General features: G+C 36.2%; 1 protein-coding gene across 1 annotated transcript in view; it reads left to right on the forward strand.

Moving 5' to 3' along the window:
* The window catches only part of AGO1 (protein argonaute-1), a 322,424-nt gene that overhangs the window by 167,996 nt on the left and 139,522 nt on the right, over positions 1–14,906 (forward strand). The gene's annotated exons all lie outside the window — the stretch shown is intronic.

Below are 14,906 nucleotides of genomic sequence, written 5' to 3' on the forward strand. Positions count from 1 at the left end.
TTGCCACCTATCATTCATTCGTGTTGCGAGATATGTTTAATGTCTTATTTATTTTATTTTTTCTATTTTAAACCCTGCAATGTTTGATCCAAAGTGATTGTTTTATTAAGAAAGTGTATTCTCCATTTGAAGAAAGTGTTAAATGTAAAAAATTCATCATCATCAAATTCCTGACATGTACCCTCAAGTGGTGTACAGGATATGATAGAAATACATTAAAAAATTAAATCATTACTAACATCCTATCTACAATTTTCCTCCAAATCAATTCTGTTACCTGTCAAGACTCCAATGTTGTCAGATCTTATATTTCTATCTTCTAAGGCATTTTTTACCATTTTAATCCACCTATATCTTGGTCTTCCTCTGGATCTTTTTCTGCCAACTTGGCAGAGAACACTTGTTTTGCTAATCTTTCCTCTCCCATTCTGTTTAAGTGACCATACCATCTGAGATTAGCTGTGCTAACCATGTCAAATTCTTTCCTAATATCCTCGTTTTTTAATATGATATGGCCATTTATGCCATCTATTCACACTCCCTAATCTTTCTTAGGACTCGGTCTTTGGTCAAGTGTTTTACTTCTAACCCAGTTCTCAGATCCATAAGTTAAAATTAGTTTGAACACTGTCTTGCATACAGCTAATTTAAAAACTGTAAAAAAGTGGGGTGTCATATTACTGTCCCTAGGCTGGTCTGGCTCCATCAACATGATTTAATGCACTGAAAACTATTCTTTCACTTTAAACTTTTTTTTTCTAATATATTTTACATTGGTACTAAATATTTTAATGAAAAAAAAATGAGATAACAGGTTAAAATTATTTTTTGAATGCAGTTCCTTTCTGATTTGCAAATGTACTTTTCTATTATATTTATGGCTATTTGCCTGCTTCTGTTTAGGAGTGCCCCAGTTTAAATGCCATTGGTTCTTTTCTCACGGATTCTTAGGGCATTGTAGATGTATATTTATCAATAAATATATGTTGCATAGAGGACAAGAAATTTGCAGATTCCTTTTTCTGGGTGTTGTGGCTCTTCTTCTTTCGTGTTGTCCAAACTACTGTGTGTGTGTGTGGGGGGGGGGATTTTAGCAAGTGGGAGAATTGAAATAACAAATGGAAAAAACCTGGGTTTTTTTGAATAACATATATATTATTATAAGGGATGGGCGGAGCATTTTTTATATTTATATGAGGTGGGAAAGGGTGAAAGGGGTTGAAAATAGCAACTGATTTTTAGAGGGTGGGGTTGACGGGGTGCGGTCCGTTTCTTGGTCATCGTCTGAACACATAGAGTAAGTGGATGCTATATCAGGTCGGGTAGGTGCTTCTGCTTTTGAAGTGTTTGTGTTATCGCCTATTGGTCGGGGTTGTGACCTCAATTTTATGTTGTGCAGCTTCCAAACCTCAGAGATTATGTAGGACTTGTGTACGTTGATAGAGTTCGCGTCACACTTTATGGCTATTGTTTCCGATATTCTAAGCATTGTTTCATTGTCTTGTCTGTCTACTATGATGGCCATGTCGATCTGCGGGGTATGTTTTTGTTCAAGGGCGTGGACAGCTATTTCCGTTTTTCCTGTGCTTTGTATTCGATTTTTCTTTTTGATGTTGAGTTTTTTAGTATTTAAATGTTCTGGAATAGGGATGTTACAATCACGGAAGTGTTCTTGTACATAAAGACCTGATGGTGGAACCTGTGTAGGTGATATCACAGTCTTTTTGGCAGGGAAATTTATAGACTACGTTGTGGTGTTCAAATATTTCTTTTTGTGTCTGAGATTTAGTGGGTTTTAGGAGATTTGCCAATTTTTGGTTTGTGGTGAATACCAGTTTGTAGTCAGTATGTTTGAAGATGTATTTGTGGGCTTTGTATGTGTTTTGGGTGTATGGTAGTTTGATAATTTTTTGTGTAGGGAAGTTTATTTTGGTACTTGGGTTGTTTTGGCGGTTTTTGGCAGTCTTGTTTGCATAATTTATTAGCAATATGATGTTGTTGCGATTTTCGAAGATCTGTGTTAGTTTTTTTATTTCTGCATTTAAATTACTGATTGGTTGAAAATTTGTACGCATTTATGAATTGTGATAAGATGACTGATTTTTTAACGGAATATGGATGGTATGAGTGGAAGTGGAGGTAGTTTCCGATATGTGAGGGTTTTTGGTATACTTTCGTGGCTATTTTGTTGTGTGTTCTGGTTAGTGTCAAGTTTAAGAAATTGATGGATTTGTTCTGTTCGGTTTCTATAGTGAATTTTAGTCTGTTGCTGTAACTGTTTAGGGACACTTTTAAGGTGATGATGTGTGTAGGATTTCCAATGCACGGAATATCGTCCACGTATCTGCCATAAAATATGATGCCATGGGGGAAGGAAGGGTGGAGTAGGAGTGATTCTATGTGCTAGGGAAGGAAGGGTGGAGTAGGAGTGATTCTATGTGCTAGGAATAATTCCGCTAGTTGTCTGCTGATGTTTTGGCCCATGGGGAGTCCGAAGATTTGAATGTACATGTTGTTGTTTAACTTGAAGAAGTTTGTCGAGATTATTAGTTTTATTAGGTTAATAATATCGTTGGGCGTTAGTTTAGTACGAGAGTGTAGGGTGTGGTCTTCTGTGAGTAGTGTGTGTGTATGATTCTAAAGTTCTGGGGACATCCACGTTGGTGTATAAAGAGGCTGCATCCAATGAAGTGAGGATGTCTTCTTGGGATAGGGTTAGGTTTTTTATTTTCTTGAAAAGGTCGTTAGAGTTTTTTATCATGAAGTTAGATGCTGTAATTAATGGTTTGAGAAGTTTCGCTACGAATTTCGATAAAGGAGCTGTAGTGGTGTTTTTGTAGGCGACTATTGGCCTCATCGGGTACCCGTCTTTGTGGGTTTTTATTTGTCCGAACATATGTGTGGTGTGGGGGGGTTGTGTTTTTCATTGTGGTTTTGTCTATTTTGTCTTCATTTCTTAGGGTGTGTAGGGTACTGTTGATTTGCTTAATGAGGTCGGGGTGGGGTCAATTTGGATTTTTTTGGTAGGTGTGTTGGTCAGTTAAGATAGCTGTTATTTTGTTGTGGTAATCGGTTAGGTTTGTGATGACTACTGTATCCCCCTTTGTCAGCTTTATTGATAATAATGTTCAGGTTCTTTTTTATGGATAATAGGGCTTTTTGTAAGTTGGGGACGATGTTTGGTTTTATTATTATTTTACTGTTTATGATGTTGTTAATTTTGTGGAATATTGTTTCTTTGTTAGGGTCATACTCCAATTTCGCTTAGATTTTGGTAATGATGTCTCTGTTTTGTATGTATTTTGGGGATATGCCAAAGTTTAGTCCTTTGTTCAGGATGGTGATTTCGTCGGGTGTGAGGTTGTGGTGTGATAGATTGATGATGGAATTGTTTTTTGTGGGTTTTAAGGCGGTAATATCCGAAGGGTTGGAAGCAGCGCGACTGTTGTATTGGGTGTTTGTTAGTGCATACCATTTCTTTGCGTGTCGAGCTTCTAATAATACCGTGTAGTTGTTGATGTGAGATTGGGTATTATCCCAAAAGACTGCCCATTCGTTTGGGGGGCCAGTAGCATTTTCAATCTGTTTTTTGCTTTGTGAATGTATGAATATGCTTGTTGCTTCTTTTTAAATCTGTTGTTTATGGCTTGTTTTATGAGAGCACGGGATGCCCGGTAGCAAATATTACAATGTATAAATGATCATCTAGGTATAAGTAATTATCTTTCTTATCACTGAACAATTACAAAAATTCCTGATCTCTTATTATACCACCATTTCATGGACTTCTCTAAAATTAACTTTGTTTTCTGAACTAAAAAAAAAGTGCATACAAAAAGAAATCCCAGTACAAATAGATGTGCACCATGGTCAAGTGTGAAAAGATATTAGTAAAAACTTGCAAAGTATATAGAAAACTCCATAATAGTGATCATGTAAAGGAGAAAATTTTTTGCTACCTCTTGAAAAGAAATCGCTGAAGTGGTTTACAGATAGGTGTGAAAAATGATGCAGAGATGTTGTCAGAAATGATTTATGAGAAGGCAGTGAAACATATATTGCCTTGTCATGCATGACACTCAGTAAAAGGATTGATCCATAAGAGTACAAATAGATGTGTGTGAGCTTTAGTCAATAAATTTTTAATTGGTGAACTGTTTATCTAGTTTTGTCCTACAAAAAAAAAAAAAAAAAAAAAAAAGTGATATTAGTGAATCTGCAAACAAAAGCAAAACTAGTGAACCTAAAGAATTTATGGATTTAAATTAGGCTTTGCATCATTGAACAAGAGACAATTCCATGCTGATTTAATGTTCGTGGTCAACTGTGCTCCGTGATTCTTTCCAGAAATAAGGGAAACAACTCTGACACCCAAGCAATTACAGAGATGACTAGAGAACTAGCTGTAAAATCCAGTAAAACTAGCTGTCTTACAGGGACCACTCATCACCTGTCTCACTGAAGGTGTAGCACTGTTTCAACTGTGATTTCATAGATGGGATTGTGTTTTATTTTAGAACATATTTACAAAGATTTTTTTAAATTTAAATTTTTTGTTATGATTTTCATATTATGATTTTGTTTCATATTATAATGCAGTGAATAGTTTTGTGTGTATGTGTTAATTATATATATTTTTTTGTTGTAAAAGGAAAGGTTGAAAACATTTTTTTACATGTTCTTTATTAGAAAACAGGCTGTATGCTGTATTATTATAATAACAGCATTTAGATAATTATATCTGTGTGTGTGTGTGTATTTAACAACATTTAGATAATTATTTCTGTGTGTGTGCACACACGGAAAGAGAGAGAAAATTGATCCTCATGGCTTGTCAATCATGAAATTTATTTACCACAATGTTTTTTGGTTGCATTTAAGCACAGTAAATAATAGACACCTACTACATTATGCTTAAATTTTATCTCTTATGAAATAAAATGTGATAGTGATAGATGGTAGCATTCACTGCTTTCTAAAATCTTAAATTTATTTTTACATATCCAAAGTTTAAAACAGTATGGTTTGATTGTTGTCATATATATTGCCATATTGCATTAATTTATCCTTTATCACAAATGGCCTTAGTCTATAATTAGTCAATTCAGTTTTCTTTCCTGATTACAGATGGGTAATATGAGAACTCTACTCCAATCATCTGGAATTCAATCCTCTGACCTGGTATTCTGAATTATGCAGTGTAGCCACTGTAAAACTTTTATACCTCTATATTTGAGCATTTCTGGTCAAATATCATCTATTCCACATTCAGGTTATTTATGGCTATTTCTACTTCTTTTCGACATTTGAGTTCCAGACAGTTCTGGGGTCTGCTGCTTGGACAATTTTCTTCTACTTATTTCTATTTTGGGCATCCCTCCTTTCCACTATTTCTACTTCAAGAATTTATATGTATTCCTGATTACATTTCTGTTGAGTATTTTCTACCACCATCACTGTTTGTTTCATTTAGCAATCTTTCAAAGTAATTAGGAAGTGGATGAGATTCACAATCTTGGGGTGGATAGTGGATTAAAGTTCCAAGGACACATTGCAAGTGTTGCAAAGACTGCACATTGTATTACTGCTATGATAAAAAGTGCATTGATATGTAGGGATGATATGCTGGCCTGGCTGGCCGAGTGGTTAGTGTATCCCAGTGTTTCTCAAAGTGTGGTACACATACCCCTAGGGGTAGTACATGAAAGGTCTTCATAGGGTATGCTGCAATTTTCGGCTATACATCATTAACGCATGGAATTATTATTAAGAAAAAAAAATTATTTTAAATGTATATATTTCTCAATCAATTATGTATGAATTCTCCTACTCAAATTGTGATAACTGCTTCATTTCATTTGAATAGTTTGCAAATTTGCGGGGCGATCACTCGTGAATCTTCATATATGAATGTACATTGCAAGCCTGAAATGATAGCAAATGCTGCTATCAAGGGTATGCTGCAATTTTCGGCTATACATCATTAACGCATGGAATTATTATTAAGAAAAAAAAATTATTTTAAATGTATATATTTCTCAATCAATTATGTATGAATTCTCCTACTCAAATTGTGATAACTGCTTCATTTCATTTGAATAGTTTGCAAATTTGCGGGGCGATCACTCGTGAATCTTCATATATGAATGTACATTGCAAGCCTGAAATGATAGCAAAGAGTGTATGATAGCGAATGATAAAAAAGTAATTATATGAATCAATTTTGTTATATTAAAAATAAGGCATATTTTTTGTTTACATGTACATCTAAATTCATATAAAATAGACATTTACAATGAAATATACATTTTATTTTATTTATTTATTATTGTTATTTTGATAAGGGGGTACTTGGTAATATTTAGGAATGGGTATCTTCAGATATCTGTGTACCCCTTCCTAAATAAAAATTTAGGAAGGGGTACACAGATATCTGAAGTTTGAGAAACACTGGTGTATCTGCTCTCCAGCCAAAAGGCTGCAGGTTCGAATCCCGCCATGAGCTTGGATGTTTGTGATTGTCTGTGAAAATACTAGTGGTAGTAGTGGGGGGGTTGATGGCGTTTGTGTAGCTGTGGTTCATTGTGGTTGGTGGATTGTGAGTGGTGGAGACAGAGTTGTAGAGTAGATGCCTTCCCTCGATGAGTCAAATAATAATAATAAGGAAATGGTGGTGCCTCTGTATAAGCTATTGGTCCAACCACACATGAACTATTGTGCTCAGATTTGGTCACCTGGTTTTCATTGTGATGTGGAAATACTAGATAGGATCCAAAGACGAATAACCAGAAATGATATCAGGACTCTGGAGTGTTGGTTAAGAAAAGCATTTGAGGGAATGTGAATTACAGAGTTTGGTGGATAGGAGGAAAAGAGAAGATATAATAGAGATCTTCAAGTTAGTTAAGGGATTCTACCAGATTATACAGAAGGAATTATAAAAAGAGTAAATGTTCAGATGGGAAGAACAAGAGGCCATCCCTAGATGTTGTATAAAGATGGGTGAAGAAAGATGTGAGGAATAGATTTTTTGGAGAATTGGTGAGTGAAATGCATTTTGAATGCAGGGAGTGTAAATAACTTCGAAGTTCATTATGATACATGGTTGAGTGGTCTCCTGCAGTGATTCTGTTGACTCCATGCAAGTTACTGAAATAATTACTCCAGACACCTAGAATATCTTTAGTTTTCATGTCACTTGTATCATCTCTGATTCCTTTTACAGTACTCTTTCCTCCATTTCTAAGCTTTTCCAATAGCCTTCAGAATATTTTGCCATCTTCCTGATATTTATTTTCTATGTTCTTACTGAAGTCGTTCCTTGAATTTTGTTTAGTTGATCTTATGCAGTGCTTTGCTTTCTTACATTTTTCTTTGTATATACTCTAAGAGTACCAGCTGATTTACTTCTCAGGAACTTCTGAAAAGCTTGCTTCTTTTCCTTGAATGCCTCTCTAACTTCCTAAATCCACAATGGAGTTCTGATTTTTCTATCTTTGCAGACAACCTCACCACATGCTGTTCTGACTCTCTTATTCCATATAAAATTATTCATTTGACATACTCTGCATGTTAGCTTTGCTAATTCTGTTGTCTATTTTCATATTTAATTTGCCATCTTCCCCAAAATCGACTCTAAATAGCTGAAATGTTTCATTTGTTCTATAGCAGTGATGTTCAACCTTTTTTTACTACACGAGCTACTTTTCTATAAAAAGTTATTTGGTGATCTACTCTCTTATGTAGATCACGTTCCCCCAACCTGATATCTGATTACGCACGAATAAACAACTAAAAAAAATACACAACTAAAAACTTTATTTGTGTATTTAAAAATTTATTTATCACTTTTAATTATTTTAATAAAACAAATATTTTAATACAACAAAAAAAAACAAATATATTGGAATAAAATATTTATTTCTCTATTTTGGAAAACCAAAGTTAGAAAAAACAACAGATTGATTACAGAAATAGAGAAATAATCCAAAACATCTTTTGTGTTTAATCTTTTACTACACAGTACTTGTTGGTGAATAATACAGTGGTACGTTAAAAAACCTGGATATTTGTCATCGTTTTTACATAATGAAATGAAGCCCGATTTATTACCTATCATTGCAGGAGCACCATCAGTAGTAATAGACACAAGTTTAAAAAGTGGAAGTTTGCGTTGTTTCACAAATTCATCAAATGCTGAAAAAATGTCTTCTCCCCTAGTCCTTCCCAATAATGGTATAATTTTCAAAAGTTCTTCTTTACTTGAATAATCTTGAAATACCATGCGAATAAATACCATTAACTGAGCAATATCAGTGAAGTCGTTTGATTCATCAAATTGTAATGAAAATTCACCAGTGTGAATGTCTGACATTCACACTGGTGAATGTCTGACATTCACACTGGTGAATGTCTGACATTAACCTGGCATGGAAACTCTTCCTTTCGGCAATTGAAAACCTTGTCTGCAGCCTAGAAGTAGTCTCTCTCTAGCGACGTCTTGAACCGAGAAGTTCCTTTCTGGAAGCAGGAAACTCCTCTCTCAAGCAACGTGGATCTGGGCAGTCTCTCTGATGGCGACTCTGGACCGGGCGGCCTCCTCTCTGACAGCAATTCTGGAACTGGGACCCCCTTCTGCTTGCTTCAGTCCCTTTTTATTAGGCCTCCTCTGAGACCTCACATGAAGCTTGGCAACCCCAAAAGAATCGGTATGAGTCTTTCATCTTAAGTTTCAAGTTCAGCATTCCTTTTGTTCTCTTCCGCTTTCTTTTGATTGTAAGTTGCCAGCCATCGGAAAGTTGTTTGAACTCTTTCTGACTGACTTCAGAGATGTTTACACTTAGAGCCTGCAAGCCTTTCTCATACATACAAGTTTCAATAACAATCTTTCTAATGCTGCCATGTACAGCTTCGGCGACAAAAACATTGCCTTTGTTTTTAACACTCTAACATATTCTTATTAAAGCAGTATATACCGTTAGGTTCAAAAGAGTTATTTACAAAAACATCTAATACAAACTATACCGAGACAAAAAAAGTTTATTTTTTTACAATATTCACATGGGACTTAACCTAAGTAATAAATCGATGTAATGTGCTTTGGAATATTTAAGCTACAATCGAGTTTTTTACACTTTGCTTATAATTGTATTCACTCGGCTCACTGTTTGACTTCCACTGATCCAAATTAATTCATTTACCCGGACTCATAAGAAAATTACTGATTTGACAATTATAACAAAAAAATAAATAAACAATAGCAATACACTTAAAGCAAATTAAAAATAATGCAAAATAATGATAAATATAATATTATGTTTTCAGTTTTAATTAAATTTGTAAGTAAGGAATTACACAAGAGATCGACCGGTTGATCGCGATCGATGGGTTGAACACCACTGTTCTAGAAGTTCTTTATTTAGGATGTAGATGATGCTTTCAGTGTTCTGGCTTGTTTTCATAGTCATATTTTTTTTTACTACTGATTTTCATATGAAATTCATTACAATTATTCATTTCAGTTAGAGAGTCAACACAGTTGTGTTGGATTTATTTAGGAGTATAACATCATCAGAATCAAGTGAAGAGCTGATATCTGGTTTATTGCTACTTTCCTTGATAATGTTATCATATAGATGAATAATAGTGGAGATAATGTTCTCTCTTGTGTCACACCTGATTGATATTCAGTCAGCTGTGAGATAGTGTGCACATCTTCTGATACCTCTTTCAGTTCTAACAGCAAATTTAGAACTCAGAATTTGGGAACATGAATGTTACCACATTCATGTTCCCAAACTATGCAGTTATAGCAGTAGCCTTATGACATGCTGCATTGTCTTGCTGAAGCAATGGTCATTTCTGTAGGGATGCCACAAAGTAGGAAGCATTGCAATGTCCAGAATGTTCAGATACCTCTCAGAATTCGAGGTTCATGATACCACAAATAGAGGTTCAAGGCCAAACTAGGAAAAACAGGAACATACCATTACAGTGACACTTCCAATTTCATAGTTCAGGTTACTGGTAAGAGATTATAAAAACTGAACAAAGATATTCTTAATGTTTGGAGCAATTACTTTGACAGATTGCTAAATGAAACAAGCAGTGATAGCACATTGGTAGAAACATTACAGAGCTCTGATCTTAACCCTGTTGAACATCTGTGGGATGAACCAGTGCCAGGTGAGGTCAAAGGACATCTGTCCCACAACAGTCCAGGATCTCATTATGTGCTTACAGGAAGAATGGTTCAAAATTCCCATCACTGTGATATGCTTGTGGAAAGTATGTCCGCTTAAGGTAGGAGTTATGGCTGTTTGTATGGTGTCCATGTTGATTTCCTTCCAAGCTGTGTGTGTAGAAGAGAGAGAGAGAAAATAATCCTACAAATAATTTCTCTCTCTCTCTCTCTCTCTCAGAGAGAGAGAGAAACTGTTGTTACTCTATACATCTGCAACCACAATGATAATTTGTAATTATCAACAGCTTCAGTTCATTTCTGGATGAATGTTTCTTCCATTTTAGCCCCTCTTGTGCATCTCTCCACTATAAATTACTAAATCACTTAAGGAATTAAACAACGTAGATAAGAATATAAATTAAATTACTTTATTAAATATTTCCGATATTTCGGCAACGTCACGTTGCCATTTTCAAAAGGAACTTACAAAAAAAGGCACGTGCACGTAGACAATACAACACAGTAACTGAGAATGAAGAGATGAAGCTATTGTTATCCTAAAAGTCCTGATGGTGCCCTCTAGCAGGCTAAGTAGGTCTTCTTGGCTGTTGGGCTGCTGATGTAAGCCTCCCAAATTTGGGGCAGTCCCATACAACCAAATTTGTTGAGGTTTGGAGAGTTTCTTAGGGCTGAGGCTGATTCCATAAATAGTCTTTCGAATTTGTATTTGCTACGGTGTATTAGTGTAGCTTTCTTCCACCGTATTCTGTGGCGTGTATCCAGAGCATGGTCTGCAAGACCAGAATGACTGTACTTGTGAAAACGGATGTAGTCCTTGTGTTCAGAAATTCTGATATTCGCTGTCCTGCCTGTTTGGCCAAAGTAACACAGTTTATAACTGCAATGGCTGGTATACACCAGGTAGGTCTAGGGGAAGTGGTTGGTCTTTGGTGGAGCGGATAAGGGATGCCAATTTTCTGTAAGGCCTATAACAGGAGGTCAGGTCATGTTTTTTTTTTAAGATTTGAAGTTTTCCGAGATGCCTCGGATGTTGGGAATGGTGATGGATTTAGAGTAATCCTTGTTGTGGAGGGGGCTATGGTTTGTAGGTTTTAATATTTTTTGGATTTTTTTTTTTGGGGGGGGTAGCCATTGTCTGAGAAAGTGTTGAGGATGTGATTTAGTTCAGTGTTTAGGGCCATGTCATTAGAGCAGATTAGTTTAGCCTGTTGTATAGTGTTTTCACCACTCCATATTGTTGTGAGGTGGGGGGGAATAGTTGGTGAATGTATCTGCCTGTATGGGTCGGTTTTCTATAAATTGAGAAAACCAAGGTTCCATCAGGCTGGCGGGGGACTAGTGTGTCTAGGAAAGGGAGGCTGTTGTTTTCCTCTTTTTCCAGGGTGAACTTGATTCTGGGGTGTTGGTTGTTTAAGTGTGTTAAGAAGGAGAGGAGTGTTTCTGAGCCATGTGGCCAAATAGTGAACAAATCATCAACATAGCGAAGCCATATGGTTGGTTTTTGTGGGGCAGAGGCTAAGGCTTTTTCTTCAAAGGTTCACCGCCCCACGGTTTCTCTTAGCGGACATTAACGAAGCTATTCGTGCCTTCAAAGATGAGCTTTCGTGCACTTTAAATTACGAACTTTGGTCTATTTTACATGAACGTCTCGTGTACTGTTGCAGACAAAGAATTTGAAAAAATATGAGGCCGACAAATGAACAAATTCGAAAAATTAAAAAAGAACTCTACCGTCAATCCAAAACTTGCTACCAACATCATAATCAACCTTTCTTCAGTCACCGTGAAGCATGAAGTATTCAATGCGCTTTCACGTGGCCACAACTTCGCCATTGCTCCCAGAAAAATACCTAGTGAGGATATTATGATCCAGATCGAATGCGGAATCCACCACCTTCCACATCAAATCGCCAACAGTGTAAGACTAGATGTAGCTTGTGCCCTCTCCAAAGCAAGACCACCAAATACCAACATATCCAACAAGGAATATAAAGCTCTACAGGAAATGAGGAATAATAAAGAATTAGTTATCACCAAAGCGGATAAGGGAAATGCAACTGTAGTACTTAACCAAGAGGACTACACAGGTAAGTTTAATGCTCTTCTATTAGATTGGGCTACTTACTTCCCTATTGAATGCAGTCCCATCAACTCACAAATTAGAAAACTTCACAGGCTCCTTAAGAAAGTTACTTCTTAGCCTGTAGAAGTTACCAACAGATTAAAGCCGTTTAACTCTATACCCCCCCCCCCCCCCGCATTTACGGACTCCCAAAAATACATAAAGAAAATGTGCCATTACGTCCCATAGTGGATGGCATTGATTTCCCCACATACAAATTAGCTAAACATTTGGCCAAAGAGCTCACACACTATACTGGCTACACACCATCACACATAAAAAAAACTCAGCCCACTTCAAAGCCAGCATAGAAAACCTTACACTCCAGTACATACTGACATAATGGTCAGCTTTGACATCTCCTCCTTATTCACAAATGTCCCACTCAAGGAAACTTTAGAGCTAATCCAAGCTAAATTTTCTCCCGATATCTCAGCCCTATTTCGGTTCACAATGAACTCAGGCTATTTCGTTTGGCAGGGAAAATTCTACAAACAAATAGAGGGGACAGTCATGGGTTCACCACTCTCCCCACCCTTGGCCAATTTCTTTATGGAGACCTTTGAAGAAAAAGCCTTAGCCTCTGCCCCACAAAAACCAACCATATGGCTTCACTATGTTGATGATGTGTTCACTAGTTGGCCACATGGCTCTGAAACACTCCTCTCCTTCTTAACACACTTAAGCAACCAACACCCCAGAATCAAGTTCATCCTGGAAAAAGAGAAAAACAACAGCCTCCCTTTCCTAGACACACTAGTCACCTGCCAGCCTGATGGAACCTTGGTTTTCTCAATTTATAGAAAGCCCACCCATACAGGCAAATACATTCACCAACAATTCCCCCCCCCCACACACACAACAATATGGAGTGGTGAAAATACTATGCAACAGGGCTAAACTAATCTGTTCTAACGACATGGCCTTAAACACTGAACTAAATCACATTCTCAGCTAATGGCTACCCCCCACGCAAAAAAAAAATCCAAAAAATATTAAAACCTACAAACCACAGCCCCCTCCACAACAAGGATTACTCTAAATCCATCACCATTCCCTACATCTGAGGCACCTCAGAAAAACTTACCAAAATCTTAAAGAAAACATGACCTGACCTCCTGTTATAGGCCTTACAGAAAATTGGCATCCCTTATCTGCTCCTCCAAAGACCAACCACTTCCCCTAGACCTACCTGGTGTATACCAGGTCCCTTGCAGTTATAAACTGTGTTACTTTGGCCAAACAGGCAGGACAGCGAATATTAGAATTTCTGAACACAAGGACTACATCCGTTTTCACAAGTACAGTCATTCTGGTCTTGCAGACCATGCTCTGGATACGTGCCACAGAATACGGTGGAAGAAATCTACAGTAATACACCATAGCAAATACAAATTCGAAAGACTATTTATGGAATCAACCTCAGCCTAAGAAATTCTCCAAACCTCAACAAATTTGGTTGTATGGGACTGCCCCAAATTTGGGAGGCTTACATCAGCAGCCCAACGGCCAAGAAGACCTACTTAGCCTGCTAGATGGCACCATCAGGACTTTTAGGAGAACAATAGCTTCATCTCTTCGTTCTCAGTTACTGTGTTGTATTGCCTACATGCACGTGCCTTTTTTTTGTAAATTCCTTTTGAAAATGGCAACGTGACGTTGCCGAAATATCGGAAATATTTATTAAAGTGTATTTAATTTATATTCTTATCTACGTTGTTCAATTCCTTAAGTTATTTAGTAATTCATAACCAACATATAAGCTTGTCTATGAGAATCTCCACTATAAATGTCCATAACATCTTATCATCTTATATCATCATCCCATTTTATGACTGATTACCTGGTTTCCAATAAGTTCTTGTTGTCTATTCTGTTGTTCTCTTTGCCTAGTTCTCTTGGTAGGACATGTGATGAGAATGTTGTTGTCAGACATTCTCATCACATGTGCTACCAAGCACCATTTGTTGCCTTTTATTACTAAGGCAGTGTTCATTACCTTTCTTTGCTTGCTAATCCAAGTGTATTATTCTTTTTATCTAACTGGGTTATCTCCAAAGTAGCTCTTTCTATGTTTCTCTGTTTCATTTTCAGTTTCTCTAGGTATTTTTTAGTCTGACTCCAGATTTCACTATCATAGGTTATTGCTGGGAGTACACACTGGTTGTAGATCTTTCTTTTTAGGCAGTTTGGTAAATTATTTTTAAATATCTTTCTATAATTGTTAAATTAAATTTCCATCCTGGTATTATTTTAGCTGAAATTTTTAGCTGGATTATGATTTATCCTAGATATTTGTATGAATTCACTATTTCAATCTGTTTTTTTTTATTTCAGTTTGTTTTAGTTCCGAAGTATTACTGCTATACATTATTTTTGATTCATCCATATTATTTGTAGGCTTATATCCAGACTATTTAATTCAATAATCATGTTTTTTTTTTTTTTTTTTTTTTTTTTTTTTTTGTTGAGATGGTGGTATTAGACTGATATTATCATTAATAAGTAAATATAATAAAATTTCATTTGCTGTGCTTGGCTTGTAATGCATAAGTATAATTGTTTTTGCTTTAATGTTTA

The sequence above is a fragment of the Typopeltis vanoorti genome, chromosome 15, assembly GCF_054136105.1.
Source record: "Typopeltis vanoorti isolate ZY-2024b chromosome 15, IOZ_Tvanoo_1.0, whole genome shotgun sequence".
In the NCBI taxonomy this organism is placed as follows: Eukaryota; Metazoa; Arthropoda; class Arachnida; order Uropygi; family Thelyphonidae; genus Typopeltis; species Typopeltis vanoorti.